The sequence below is a fragment of the Sinocyclocheilus grahami genome, unplaced genomic scaffold, assembly GCF_001515645.1.
Source record: "Sinocyclocheilus grahami isolate Dianchi unplaced genomic scaffold, SAMN03320097.WGS_v1.1 scaffold466.1, whole genome shotgun sequence".
In the NCBI taxonomy this organism is placed as follows: Eukaryota; Metazoa; Chordata; class Actinopteri; order Cypriniformes; family Cyprinidae; genus Sinocyclocheilus; species Sinocyclocheilus grahami.
In genome coordinates this window covers 1,025,039-1,040,469 of record NW_015505645.1, presented here as the reverse complement: position 1 = coordinate 1,040,469, position 15,431 = coordinate 1,025,039, and the positions used below count along the sequence as shown (strand labels likewise).

Genomic DNA, 15,431 nt, shown 5'->3' with positions numbered 1-15,431 from the left:
TGTATTTATATATATATATATATATATATATATATATATATATATATATATATATATATATATATATATATATATATAAAACAATGATATAAATAATATAATTTTTTTAATGTATACATATAAACAATAATAATGATTTGTTTTATATATTCACTTTATGAATATAATCAAACAATAATAATACTGATAATAGTATAGAATCATTTTTTTAATCTATGCTTTGTTGTTAAATATTTAATTGACTAGAAATTGCCCTTTCTAAGTAAATTCACATACATAACTTTTTAAATCTTATTACTACCAAGTAGCAAAAAACTGCTGAAAATGTGAGTTTCAAATTCCATTTGAATTAAAATGTTAAACATCAGCATATTTGTACTCCCCAGAGCCCTAAACTGTCATTTCATTTCTTATATTAACAGGCAAAGATCTTGACCAGCTGCTTTGTCTGACCCATGATGAAGGGCTAAACCTGTGGGATGTGGCTCGCCCAGACAGCGATGACACTTTGACACTTCTGAGTTCGGCTGATGCTCAGCCACTTGTCCAGCTCCCCAATGGAGCGTCGCTTGAGTACTTTGTGGGCAGTACATGGCTATCAGACGAGGAGCGTATTCTTTTAGTGGGAGGGAGTAATCATGGAGAGCTCCACCTCCTGGACTGCAGTGGGTGTGGTCTGAGGTTCATTAAATCCCTCAAAGGGGGTCATTCAGCTACAGTGAGATGCTTCCAGTGGGATGCGATCGGTCGGTCTCTGTTGACGGGCGGGGAGGATGGCCAGTTGTTGCAGTGGAAAGCGGGAGCGGAGGAAATCAGTGTGGGGAAGAAAGATTCTCTGAAAAGCATTTCCTCCACACAGCTCAAAACTAAAGCTCACAGAAAACAAGCTACACAGAAAGGCCGGTCCAAACTAACATGATCATATGCATGGGAGAAACTCAGATTTTACCAAGAGACAGTTGACACTGAAACAAATTGGTTATTTGACAAAAATCTCAGAGAAATTGTAAAGTGCACTAAGCTACTTTGCTTTGATGCCTTTGTTTTCACAAATATAAGGATAATAGATAAAGATATGCTATATGGAGACTAAATTTGAATCTTCCGCCTTATAAAACAAAACAATCAATACGGTCTCTTTGAATTTAAATCTAGAAACCTCTACATGAACACACCTGCCCGAATAAAGTGCGGTGGACGAATTTACATTTCATTAAAATTAAATATTAAAAAAGCAGCTAACGTTCTACACACAGCAATATAAACAAAGGTGCCTGTTCTCTTTCATTCTTGATGTTTGACTGGGAAAAGTTTAAAGGGGTCATATGATGTTGCTAAAAAGAACATTATTTTGTGTATTTGGTGTAATGAAATGTGTTTATGCGGTTTAAGGTTAAAAAAACCCATTATTTTCCTGTACATTATTGTTTCTCCTCTATGCCCCCCCTCATCGGTCTGAAAAGCGAGGTGTGCTCTGATTGGCCAGCCCTCCAGTGTGTTGTGATTGGCCGAATACCTCAAGCGTGTTACGGAAATGTTATGTCCCTTACCATATTGTGATGCCCTGTCCTGGCCGGAGCGACGAGACAAAAACATTAAAACCCATTATAAACGAGGCATTTGTTGCATCCAGTGGGGACATAATTACTGTTTACGCGTTGCATTGTAGTCTACTCTCCCAGGATCAGGAAGCAGTCCTCCATAAAATGCCCTGCACACATCTGAATATTTGGGTTGAAGTGTTCTGGAACAGTGTTGTAAATACAACTTAACCACTGATTTCTAGTCGTGTCCTCTTTTGGAAGGCCAACAAAGTAGTTTCGCTTTCACAACAAAACACACGGCGGCCTAGAGTGAGCAGCAACCACATGTGGCGACCCCGGGCTGGACTCCGCTTCGTCCACGGTGTAAGCCGATCTGGTGATCCACAGCGCGAAGTTGATGTATTTCCTCAGCGACCAGCACGGATCAGCTCTAGGCATGACGAAGCGGATATCGTCCTCTTTTGGAAGGCCAAACAAAGTAGTTTCGCTTTCACAATGAAACACAGCGCCTTCACGAAATGGCGGCAGCGGCGGCAACAATACTACAGCGAGAATAAAAGTTACGCCTTCTTTCTTTACGTGAACATTTGGGCGGCGTTATGCAAATCTTCCCACATAGTGACATAGGTATGTGGGGGCGTGTTAGAACGAGCCGTTTTAGGTAGACGTGGTTGACTCTTAACTTTTATAAAATATAAAATAAAATGTGCTTTTATAAAATAAAGAAATCAAACATGATGCGTTTTCTGCCGTCTCGTCTTGAACAGGAGCGCTTAACAAAAATGAACCTAAACTCAGTGAATAGATGCCTCACAGACATGATAAATATATCTATAGAAAGCTTTAAATTACTACTTAACTAAATAAAACCAATCAAAAACTCTTTCATTATGATCATAATCCGTAAAGATGCACTTCTCTCTAAAGGCGCGTCTAATGAAGAGATGGCGAGTCAAGATCGACAACTTCATCCTTGCGACACAGACTCAGAAAACACTAGTTTATTAGTAAATAATTAAAATATCTCCTTACTGTTTCTCCCTGACGCATTTATGGTAATTACTTTTGCAGATGCTTTGCGGCAAACTTTGCGTGCATTTGAACGCAGAACTCTTCAGCTGCGCTGACGGCACGCATGCTGCTGCTGCGGGACACTAAACACTGTCGAGCACGGTCTTGTGTTGTTTCCACCAGCGCGGCGATCTTTTCATCACTATTTGATGGATGTCTAAAATATAAAAATAAGGAGAAGCCTAAAACAGGCCCGAGGCCCTGCCCGCGTCTGAACTATGACGTGAAAATTGTCCCGAAGCCCAGCCCGAGGGGCGTAAAAAAGTCGGGGCCCGTCGGGCCTGTCTGATCTAGCACACAGAAAACGATTTGACTGAAAATGTATCAGAAGAGATGAAAGAAAGATAGTGATCATCTGTGCAATTTGGAAAAAGAGCATTTGGTATGTTTTTTTTTTCTTTCTTTTTTTTACTCTTTGTACAGGAGTTATTGTTCATTCTAAATTAATTTTTTAATGTAGAATATGTGTTACATAAATACATGAAATGTAGAACTGCGGCCCACGAGATTTGCACTTGGACCATAGTGCGGCCCGGTGGAAAAAAAGGTTGAGAACCACTGCTCTAAAGTGAAAGGAAAAATTGAAATCGCATCATATGACCCCTTTAAAGGGCGTCGAGGGGTCTTGTCTTTGTTTTCTGACTAAAAACTATTACTTTGAACTTTTATTATTACAGTGTTTATTTAAAAAAACGTAGAGTGCCTTAAAAATAATTATCACAACACCGATAAAACAGGCTTATACTGATTTTCTCATCCTCCGATTTATACTTATCAATCCTGTTTTTATTATCATTATCATTCAAAAAATGAATAAATTCAGAACAGGATTAGAATAGAATTAAATATTTTAAATAAGACAGAAATATTTTTTTCTACAACAGTAGTGTTTACAACAGCAAAACCACCATACCCTGTAAACTCAATAATAATAATAATAATAGGCCTAATATAATTCCGTTTCTAATTCCAGAGTGATTAAGAGGTGCAAAGAAAAATGTCTTTAACTTCTAAACTTAAAATGGTCTTTTCTGTTCTGTTTCTTTTTCAAAACTGCATCAGGGCATTTGCTGCTGTATCAGTACAGAAGCATCCGTTTCGATGCACGTCTCAGCAAGATGTTAAAAGATGTGCTCCATGTGCCCCTTTTATACGTTGAGCACCTGCCCCTCCAAAGGTCTCTGCATGACCCTGAGCAAGAGGTATTTAATGCTAAAACGGCTTGCCATACCAAACAACTGTTTCTTGAAGTGCCCTTCTGCATCATCATCACGTGCCGACATGGAGGTGCCGTCATCATGCAAAGAATCTGCACAAAGGATCATGGGAGCCCGAAGTGTCCATCAGTTTTACCCTTCGAAATCCTTCATTCCGAAGGGCCCTTTGAAGTGGCCAGTTTTGAGCACTTCGGTTTGGAACGACCCTACCAATATGGCGGCCATGATTGTTTTCACTCCGAAGTGCCCTTCGGAGGGCGATATATCCCGTTTGGAACACTGAATGATTCACCTTTTTTGAACAAATCGAGGGAGTCAATGATTCAGTGAGCCATTAATAAAGAGTCACCTGCTTCATTTATTGAACGAATCAGCCGTTTGAATGAATCGTTTGAATCAATGACTCACTCATTAAGACCATGACTTGCTGCCACCTACTGGTGGTTTGGTTTCATATTTAAAGGGACACTACACTATTTTTGAAAATATGCTCATTTTCCAACTCCCCTAGAGTTAAACAGTTGAGTTTTACCATTTTCTAATCAATTCAGCCGATCTCCGGGTCTGGCGGTAGCACTTTTAGCTGTAAGGGGGGTAGAATTATTTATTTATTTCAATGAATGTAATCGATTAGATATCATAATATTTAGGCTATAATATTATAAATCAGGTTGGTTTGTATTGCTGACGTAATATGTAAATGATATGCTGCGGCCCGCGAGATTTGCACTTGGACCATAGTGCGGCCCGGTGGAAAAAAAGGTTGAGAACCACTGCTCTAAAGTGAAAGGAAAAATTGAAATCGCATCATATGACCCCTTTAAAGGGCGTCGAGGGGTCTTGTCTTTGTTTTCTGACTAAAAACTATTACTTTGAACTTTTATTATTACAGTGTTTATTTAAAAAAACGTAGAGTGCCTTAAAAATAATTATCACAACACCGATAAAACAGGCTTATACTGATTTTCTCATCCTCCGATTTATACTTATCAATCCTGTTTTTATTATCATTATCATTCAAAAAATGAATAAATTCAGAACAGGATTAGAATAGAATTAAATATTTTAAATAAGACAGAAATATTTTTTTCTACAACAGTAGTGTTTACAACAGCAAAACCACCATACCCTGTAAACTCAATAATAATAATAATAATAGGCCTAATATAATTCCGTTTCTAATTCCAGAGTGATTAAGAGGTGCAAAGAAAAATGTCTTTAACTTCTAAACTTAAAATGGTCTTTTCTGTTCTGTTTCTTTTTCAAAACTGCATCAGGGCATTTGCTGCTGTATCAGTACAGAAGCATCCGTTTCGATGCACGTCTCAGCAAGATGTTAAAAGATGTGCTCCATGTGCCCCTTTTATACGTTGAGCACCTGCCCCTCCAAAGGTCTCTGCATGACCCTGAGCAAGAGGTATTTAATGCTAAAACGGCTTGCCATACCAAACAACTGTTTCTTGAAGTGCCCTTCTGCATCATCATCACGTGCCGACATGGAGGTGCCGTCATCATGCAAAGAATCTGCACAAAGGATCATGGGAGCCCGAAGTGTCCATCAGTTTTACCCTTCGAAATCCTTCATTCCGAAGGGCCCTTTGAAGTGGCCAGTTTTGAGCACTTCGGTTTGGAACGACCCTACCAATATGGCGGCCATGATTGTTTTCACTCCGAAGTGCCCTTCGGAGGGCGATATATCCCGTTTGGAACACTGAATGATTCACCTTTTTTGAACAAATCGAGGGAGTCAATGATTCAGTGAGCCATTAATAAAGAGTCACCTGCTTCATTTATTGAACGAATCAGCCGTTTGAATGAATCGTTTGAATCAATGACTCACTCATTAAGACCATGACTTGCTGCCACCTACTGGTGGTTTGGTTTCATATTTAAAGGGACACTACACTATTTTTGAAAATATGCTCATTTTCCAACTCCCCTAGAGTTAAACAGTTGAGTTTTACCATTTTCTAATCAATTCAGCCGATCTCCGGGTCTGGCGGTAGCACTTTTAGCTGTAACTTAGCATAGATTATTGAATCTGATTAGACCGTTAGCATCTCGCTCAAAAATGACCAAAGAGTTTCTATATTTTTCCTTTTTAAAAATTTACTCTTCTGTAGTTACATCGTGTACTAAGGCCGACGGAAAATGAAAAGTTGCGATTTGCATTTATGGAACCTCTAATCTTCATTAAACAGTAAATACACTTAAATGGCACTTTTGATGCAGCTTCTGTGCTTCATGTCGAGCCCTGGAATAGGAAAAGTTTTTGATTGTTTTTTATCTCAAGTGCTGCAGAATTAATTCTAGGCTACAACTTCATAAACTCAAATTTTTCCTGACTGAGTTTATTTTTTATTATATATATATATACGTACATACACACTACCGGTCAAAAGTTTGGGATCAGTAAGACTTGTAATGTTTTTTAAAGAAGTCTCTTATGCTCATCAAGGCTGCATTTATTTGATCAAAAATACAGAAAAAAACAGTAATCTTGCTAAATGTTATTACAATATAAAATAATGGTTTCTATTTTAATATCCTTTAAAATATAATTTATTTCTGTGATGCAAAGCTGAATTTCCATCAGCCATTACTCCAGTATATAGTGTCACATGATCCTTAAGAAATCATTCTAATATGCTGATTGATTATTAGAATGATCAATGTTGGCAACAGTTGTGCTGCCAAATATTTTTTTTTTAAACTGCGATACTTTTTTCAAGATTCTTTGATGAATAAAAAGTTAAAAAGAACAGCATTTATAAAAAAAATCTTTTCTAACAATATAAATATTTGCTATCACTTCTTAACAATTTAACACACCCTTGCTGAATAAGTTTTAATTTCTTAAAAAAAAAAATAAAGAATAAAAATTGACTGACCCCAAACTTTTGAACGGTAGTGTATATTGTTAGAGAAGATTTCTATTTTAAATAAATGCTCTTCTTTTTAACTTTTTATTCATCAAAGAATCCTGAAAAAAATATCACAGGTTCCAAAAAAATATTAAGCAGCACAACAGTTTCCAGCACTGATAATAAATCAGCATATTAAAATGATTTCTGAAGGATCATGTGACACTGAAGACTGGAGTAATGATGATGAAAATTCAGCTTTGTATCACAGGAATAAATTAGATTTGAATGTATATTAAAATAGAAAAACATTATTTTACATCATATAATATTTCACAATATTAATTTTTTTCCTGTATTTTTGATCAAATAAATGCAGCCTTGATGAGCATAAGAAACTCCGGTAAAAAACATTAAACATCGTTCTGATCCCAAACTTTTGACCGGTAGTGTATAAATATTATTGTTGAATCTCATTAGTGATCTTACTGAGTGTGCTTTGAAATTCAAATGTGAGTTTAAAATAGGCTGGTTTGTCTCTTGAAATTTATGAGCACATTGTCATGCACTTCTCGGAGTAGATTCTACAGTCTTCAGTATTTGATTCTCACAGTGTAAAAAACCCCATAGACGGTCCAGCTAATGAATCTGATGTAATGTAGGCCTAAGCCTGGTGAGGTTTAAGCTGTACTCAACACAAGCCACAACAATACAGCCCTGTTCATCTCTTCGTATTCCAGCGAACGGAAACTGCTGCACCCTCAATAATATTTAACAGTGTCGCAGTTCACGTGATGTGAACTCGGAATCTGGCATCTAGCACAGGAAATGACAGATGAGAGACACTGAGAAACTGACAATTGCGTGGTGTTTTTGGATGCTATGTGTGTTGTAAACGCCCTTAAATAAACAGTAAAGAATTACGGTTTTCAAATACATATTAATCTGAAATTGAAAGCCACCCCAAAATCCCCCAGCAAGCAACTGACGTTTGTTTATTTAATTATTTTTTTAAACTTTTACTTTTTACTTTACTTTTAGTCATTTAGCAGACGCTTTTATCCAAAGCGACTTACAAATAAGAAAAAGTAATTAAAACTAAAAGCCCAAACTCTATAAATACTATATATATATACACACACATTTAAGAAAAGAAAAGAAATTAAATAAAAATGACAAATGCATACAACATTTCAAAACTAAAACATTTAAATGAAAACAAAAAAAATAAAGCTAAAAACAATTCAAACATGCACAAATGAGAAACTAAAAGCTTTTAAGAAAATAAAATAAATTAAAATGATACATTTTTTATTAAAATGAAGACGAATTAATATATCACTACATCATTCCTAGTGCTTTTCAGTCCCCGATACAAGTTATGTCATTGCAGATTTATATAAAAACAATATTTTAACAACAACAAACTATTTGCTTTAAATAAACTTCTAATGGGCAACAATAAATATATAATTCGACACGCTGCTTTAGGTCTAAACCCTAAATTTCATAAATTGAAAAAAATATTCACTCTAATTTATAAACGTTAACATGTCCATTTATGATGAAACATAAGGACACTAAAAAAATAGGTTTCTTTTTTTCAAAAGACACTGAATGGTCGGAATGAAATCGACTGAAACAGCCCTGAGCGTTCTTGTTGCGTAACCAGCCGTTCTACGTGTACGTGATGACGTAGGTGCATACGCGCGCGCTCTCGTCACTCATTTCCTGAAACACACACGTGAAACCGCAGCTGAGAGTAAAAGCTGCCATTTGATCCTGATGCTCTTGCGGTGTGCTGATGGTTCACGCCAGGTGTGCTCTTCTTCGGAATGAGGCGATCCTCATATGGGTTGGGCTCTCATACAGGTTTAACTTCATTCCTGAAGAGATTGATTATTTCGATTATTTTTCCCTGTCAACATTTTCGCCATTATGAATAAAGATTTATTAGCGTTATAAATGTTTTATTATTCTATTCAGTTCGTTTTTATTTGCATAGCGCTTTTCACAATACATATATATGTTTAGAGGATAGTTCCATAATAAATTTGGTATTGCCAAAAATAGTCTAGTCACGAATACAGTTATATTAATTTTACAGTTATTTTACTATATTGTAATAACGTACATAACAATTAAATAGTACATCGATAAGACAATAGTAAGGTGACTCTCTTTCCTGCTCGCACACACCTCAACCCAACTCTCTATTCAGTTTTTCCCTCCCATGTGTGGTGATTGACACCTACATCGACCAATCATGTTCCGAGAAATCTTCAAACCGACCAATGACGGGGCGTTGTAGGCCCGAACCCGGCCCAGCATGCTAGAGCGCGTCCGTGTTATGTGTGCTATGGACTCATCCCAGTAATATTGACAATAGGGCGAAAAAGGGACCGATATTCCCTAATAAAACATATTTTCTGGATTAAAATAACACATAAGCACGGTGTGTGGATATAAAGAGATACCCGGGGATGTTCGTATTTCTGCTGGATCCTTTTCTGTCGTCGGAAATTTGAGTGTTTGATGGGATTATTGCTGTGGGTTTGGCAGTTTTTAAGGCCAAGAACAGATTTTGTGTCTTTCTTTTTCTTTTTCTGCTGCTTCAAGAGGCCTTGAAGAAGGAAAGACGCTGAAAACACCCAAATCAGCTCCTCGCATCGAAAACATCAAGGTAAATTGAATATTTGAAGGGTTTTTTTGTGGCCTGTCCTGCTCAAGTTTAGATCCGGCTCGTTTTAGTGTTTCATATACTTACCAGAGTACTGTGTCAAATAAATGAACTTTAGGTCCAAGAACACTTTTTATACAGAGTTTGTTAGGGGTTGTGTAGTATTTGTCTACCGAAAGGGGAAAAAAACAAAAAACGTAACCATACTTTTAATGTTTTTCACACGTTGCCCGACCATTTGAATGGGTGGATAAATGAAAATGAAAGCTTGTTCTTCATCTGTTTTTGTTTTATTGGTGATCTGGAATGCAGTAGGTCTTTGTCAGCTGCTTGTGTGTGTGTAAGTGTGTTTAGGGCCATCAGGAGATCATGAATCTGCATCATCTGCGCTCATGTGGACATTAGAGTTTCAGAGGTTTCCACTTTTTTTCTATCCTTTTAGAAGGAACCACAGTGCCAAATTGCTCTTATGCATCTCTAAACTCTGCCTGTTCGTTGTGGACTAACCCACCAAATGCAAGCAGTTCTGATCATTACTTCACTAGTCTGTGTCAACTTCTTGCTTTGTCTCTGTGCCCTGTTTCCATGGTCTGGTTCACTTCAGCTGCCTGGCAGTTTGGCAGTTGCAATATCTCATCACCAACAACAACAACACATTCATCTCACGAGTGGATTACAGTTGGACTGGTTGTTTTGGGTGACCTTCAGTCAAAACCAATGGGAAAGGTTATCTCTAAATACCTGGTTATGGAGATTAGGGCCAGGGCATCAGTGTTTTGGATTAACTGCTGGGTATGAGTGTTTCCTAGATTGTGGTTGCCGGATTCACTACTTTGTCAGTCAATCCAGTGGATAAGCCCTGGGATGTTTTTTATACCTGCAGATCTTTATACAGAGCTGGATCGCAGAACAACATGGACATCTGCGATTATCTCTCACTATTTTATAAACTAGCTCAGTTTCACTGCAGTAGAGATTGCATCTATCTATCTATCTATCTATCTATCTATCTATCTATCTGTTTTGTAGACAAAAATATGAAAATATTTTTTTGCTAGGGTTAACATGGGTTGAGTAAAGGTTGTCATTTTTCATATTTTGCAGAAGTTTGTAGTATATGTGTCTTGGTCTCGCACAGAAATCTTGCTGTGAATGTCAAACCAGGGTGAACTTTACAACAGGACAGGAAGGAACATGGATTTTTTCCTGTTCTCACCTCATCAGTCTTACGTCCTGGTCCTATTTCACCCCAAATTGAAAATAATATTAAATTTGTTTTGCATAATTAATAATTACAATATGCATTATTTTCATGTCAATGACGTTAAATTAAGATTAGTTTCTCGTTAATATAATTGTACCCTGGGATGTTTTTTATACCTGCAGATCTTTATACAGAGCTGGATCGCAGAACAACATGGACATCTGCGATTATCTCTCACTATTTTATAAACTAGCTCAGTTTCACTGCAGTAGAGATTGCATCTATCTATCTATCTATCTATCGATCTATCTGTCTGTCTGTTTTGTAGACAAAAATATGAAAATATTTTTTTGCTAGGGTTAACATGGGTTGAGTAAAGGTTGTCATTTTTCATATTTTGCAGAAGTTTGTAGTATATGTGTCTTGGTCTCGCACAGAAATCTTGCTGTGAATGTCAAACCAGGGTGAACTTTACAACAGGACAGGAAGGAACATGGATCTTTTTCCTGTTCTCACCTCATCAGTCTTACGTCCTGGTCCTATTTCACCCCAAATTGAAAATAATATTAAATTTGTTTTGCATAATTAATAATTACAATATGCATTATTTTCATGTCAATGACGTTAAATTAAGATTAGTTTCTCGTTAATATAATTGTGTGTGTGTGTATATATTACAGTAAAAAACTTCATATACATTTTACATATTGGTATTTGGTGCATTTATTAATTTAATTGTTTATTTAAATAAATCACTGATTTATTTAAATGCAGCAAATACTACCGGCATGTACATATAAATATAATAATTTATAGTTTATACAAGTTTTTAAAAATCATTTATATCTTTTTTTGTATTATTATAATGAGATTTATGGTGTAAATGTGTTTTAACATTTTATGAAAATAATGTAAAAAAAAAATCGTATTACCTAAAATAGGTTTTGTTTTTCTTGTATCAAATTATATACATTTTTGTATTTCTTTATGTTGATTTTGGGGCGAAATGTGACGCATCCCAGCTTTGGCACATTCTTAACCACAATGACTGCTTGTGTTTATTGATTTCTGCTGACCTTATGTGCTCATCGATGTTCTCTTGTGCGATTGTTGGTTGCATTCATTGTTCTTGTACATGAGAGAGAAGGTTTATTCTTTTTACAGGTAGCGATACTGCCAGGCCTGTTGTTTCTGAGAACTGGAGAAGTGGCTGAGAAAAGGGATGATATTGTTTGTGGTTGACTGCACAGTGCAGCATTATGGGATGTCATCAATAGACGTTGGCAGCATCTCACTCGTTTGATGTCTGCTAATTTAAATCTCTCGGACTGCAATATCAAAGTGCTCTGAATAGTCAGATTAAAGACCACACCGGCTTCGAACCATCCAGTTCATATAATCAGTTGAATTTGACTTTTCTATGCAAATTCACTTGTGTCTGCTTAGAGATTTTGTATTCAAAAGATATAAAATAACTGAGTTCAGTTCTAAATATATTCGATTTGAGCTTATTAAGTGCCACTAGCATAACCAAAGGAAAAGTTTAGGTGGTCTTTCTCTGCTTCCCTGGCCTGTTTACTTCCTGTTAAACTTTTCTCTGCTCCTCCCTTTCTAAAGGGGCATTCACAATGACACTGATTAAATCGCTGGAGGTCATAGAGTCTCTGTGGTCACTAGTTCCAACTTGACTGTCACATTTAACTGTAACACTTTGCCAATGATTGCTATCGCTCATGATGTCAGAAATCGCCAACTTGAAAACAAAGTTAAAATTGAATTATTTGCTTTCATTCAAAAGACTTTCTTTTTTTTCTTATACTTCTGTCTTAATTCCCAAATGCATATGGTTTCTAATGCAGGGCAGTAATTCTGTGTGTTTATCTACTTTAATATCATGCATCAGGGCTCCAGACAAAAAAATCGAGTAAGGAGTATTGGCTCCTATTAGGGATGTCAACAATTAATTGATGATCGATTAATTGTCGATAAGAGATGCTATCGATGGTCGATTAAGCCGTTTAATTTTGGGCTGCGTGCGGCTCATGCGCAAAACACGTGCGAGCGACTGTGAGTGATGGTATATAAATGCATCGTCGAATGATGATGACTCGATGTACAAATTAAGCTTTTAATGTGATTTAAACTTTAAAAGTACATTAAAATAGAAACAACACAAAGTTCTTCAACATGGAATGCAATAGAAATGTAGTAACAGTCATTTCCCCAGATAATTGTTTCATATTTGAAACAATTAGGTGAAGTTTGCAGGGCTGCGGGACACTGCGGGGGAAGGATATAGGCCAGGGATCCTCAAATCTGAAATCGCCAACTTGAAAACAAAGTTAAAATTGAATTATTTGCTTTCATTCAAAAGCAATTTTTCTTATACTTCTGTCTTAATTCCCAAATGCATATGGTTTCTAATGCAGGGCAGTAATTCTGTGTGTTTATCTACTTTAATATCATGCATCAGGGCTCCAGACAAAAAAATCGAGTAAGGAGTATTGGCTCCTATTAGGGATGTCAACAATTAATTGATGATCGATTAATTGTCGATAAGAGATGCTATCGATGGTCGATTAAGCCGTTTAATTTTGGGCTGCGTGCGGCTCATGCGCAAAACACGTGCGAGCGACTGTGAGTGATGGTATATAAATGCATCGTCGAATGATGATGACTCGATGTACAAATTAAGCTTTTAATGTGATTTAAACTTTAAAAGTACATTAAAATAGAAACAACACAAAGTTCTTCAACATGGAATGCAATAGAAATGTAGTAACAGTCATTTCCCCAGATAATTGTTTCATATTTGAAACAATTAGGTGAAGTTTGCAGGGCTGCGGGACACTGCGGGGGAAGGATATAGGCCAGGGATCCTCAAATCTGGACCACGAGATCCACTTTCCTGCAGAGTTTAGCTCTAACCCTAATCAAACACACCTGAGCATGCTAATCAATGTCTTCAGGATCATTTGAAAATCACAGGTAGGTGAGTTTGATCAGGGTTGGAGCTAAACTCTGCAGCGCATTGGACCTCCAGGGTAAGATTTGAGGAACCCTGATATAGGCTATTCATTCCTACGACTTATTAATTTGTGGCCACTGTCCATGTTTCATTAATTTTGTTCCTTAACCCATGATTTAACTAAAATGAGGGAACAAATTAATACATCGAACAAATTCTTAATTCATGGCCATGAAATCTTTCATTTCTCTTCCGCATGTTTACCACAGTAAGAGATGTGAAAACAGTGATAAAAAGTGAATGACAATCTAATTTCACAGGTTTATTTTAGGGTTAGACGGTGAGGATTTAGTTAAAGAAACTATGCTTAAATATTTTTGAATTTGTGGAAATTCATGACCAAGAACAAAGCCGCATAAATGTAGGCTATATGGACTCAAACGGCATCCAAAAGCATGGTCGCAATGTAAGATTTTCCAGCTAAGCAAATATTCCTCTAATAAACAAAGCTTTTATACCACACTTGTCATAATCAGAGCTTATAATTTGTAAATAAATAATTGCTGGATTCAAAACAGCAATTAAATGGCGCTGTGACCGACATGGATTATACATTTTCCCGGGGCATTCAATGCTGTCACTAAACGGTGATGCCACAACTAGAGCATCGTTCACAAGTTTCTGCAGGACCTAACTAACCTAGGCACAGGTTTTCAAGCCCTGGGAGAAAATGGGATGCTTTAAGGAAAATGTATAGCCTATGTAAGTAATAGGCCTAAAATAAAAATAACCATTTGTTTTCATAAAAAAAATAAAAAAAGCGAAATATATACCTTGCGCGCACACACCCCACATATTCTAGCAATTCAAACTTACATCGCAGTCTGTTCATTATCAAAATAAAATACAGTCAACCAAACATATAAAAGGTTACACTGGTCAGTTTAAATATAAAAAATTTAAATCTGACATTTTCCGGAACAGAATCCAGCAGCACTGGTCATAATACTCCGATAAAAATGTTTGATGTGAGCAACCGTGTGTTTTGCTGCAGCAGCACCAATGGAAGCGGTTCACTGACTGCGCAGTACAGCCACATGCACCACAGTTACGTTTGGGATCATTTTATTTTAAATTCCATAATGTCAGTTGAAAACATTGCAATTGTGTTTTAAAATACAATAACGAGCACCACTAAACCATTTAAATAGGCGCGTTCAGCGGTCTCCGTGTCGGGATAGTCAACAAAGTAAAATTATCTCAAACGTACGGCGTGCTCTGTTCATTTTATCAAATTATCAGAATCACATCTATTAATTTTACAATCCTGCTACTAGCATTTTATTCAGACTAAAGCCCCCTTACTTCGGGTGAGAAAGCGGGGGGGGGTTTAAGTGGCTTTTGCACAATCCTGTCATGCCAGTGACTGCGTGCTGCTGCAATAGACGCATTTTGCTGCATTAAAGTTAACGATTAATCGATTAATTGATCGTTAATTTGAACGATGATCGATCATGGAAATGATCGAAAATTGACATCCCTAGCTCCTATAAGATAAAACTTAGGCGCCATATTTTTTTTTTACATGCCACAGAATAAAAATAAACATACATATATGTATGTGTGTGTATATATGTATGTATGTGTGTATATATAGCAATAGACGCATTTTGCTGCATTAAAGTTAACGATTAATCGATTAATTGATCGTTAATTTGAACGATGATCGATCATGGAAATGATTGAAAATTGACATCCCTAGCTCCTATAAGATAAAACTTAGGCGCCATATTTTTTTTTTACATGCCACAGAATAAAAATAAACATACATATATGTATGTGTGTGTATATATGTATGTATGTGTGTGTGTATATATATATAT

The 15,431-nt window shown here is 36.5% G+C and overlaps 1 protein-coding gene across 2 annotated transcripts in view; it reads left to right on the top strand.

Moving 5' to 3' along the window:
• Positions 1–8,495: 8,495 nt before the first annotated feature.
• LOC107553227 (serine/threonine-protein phosphatase 2A 56 kDa regulatory subunit epsilon isoform) overlaps positions 8,496–15,431 on the top strand; it is a 32,685-nt gene continuing 25,749 nt past the window's right edge. The window contains exons 1-2 of one of the 2 annotated variants that reach the window (XM_016235393.1): positions 8,496–8,514; positions 9,316–9,379. The gene's annotated coding sequence lies outside the window, so the exon portion shown is untranslated. Of the gene's footprint in view, positions 8,515–8,543; positions 8,569–9,315; positions 9,380–15,431 lie in introns of those variants that run through there. The other variant, XM_016235392.1, reaches the window with a different exon arrangement.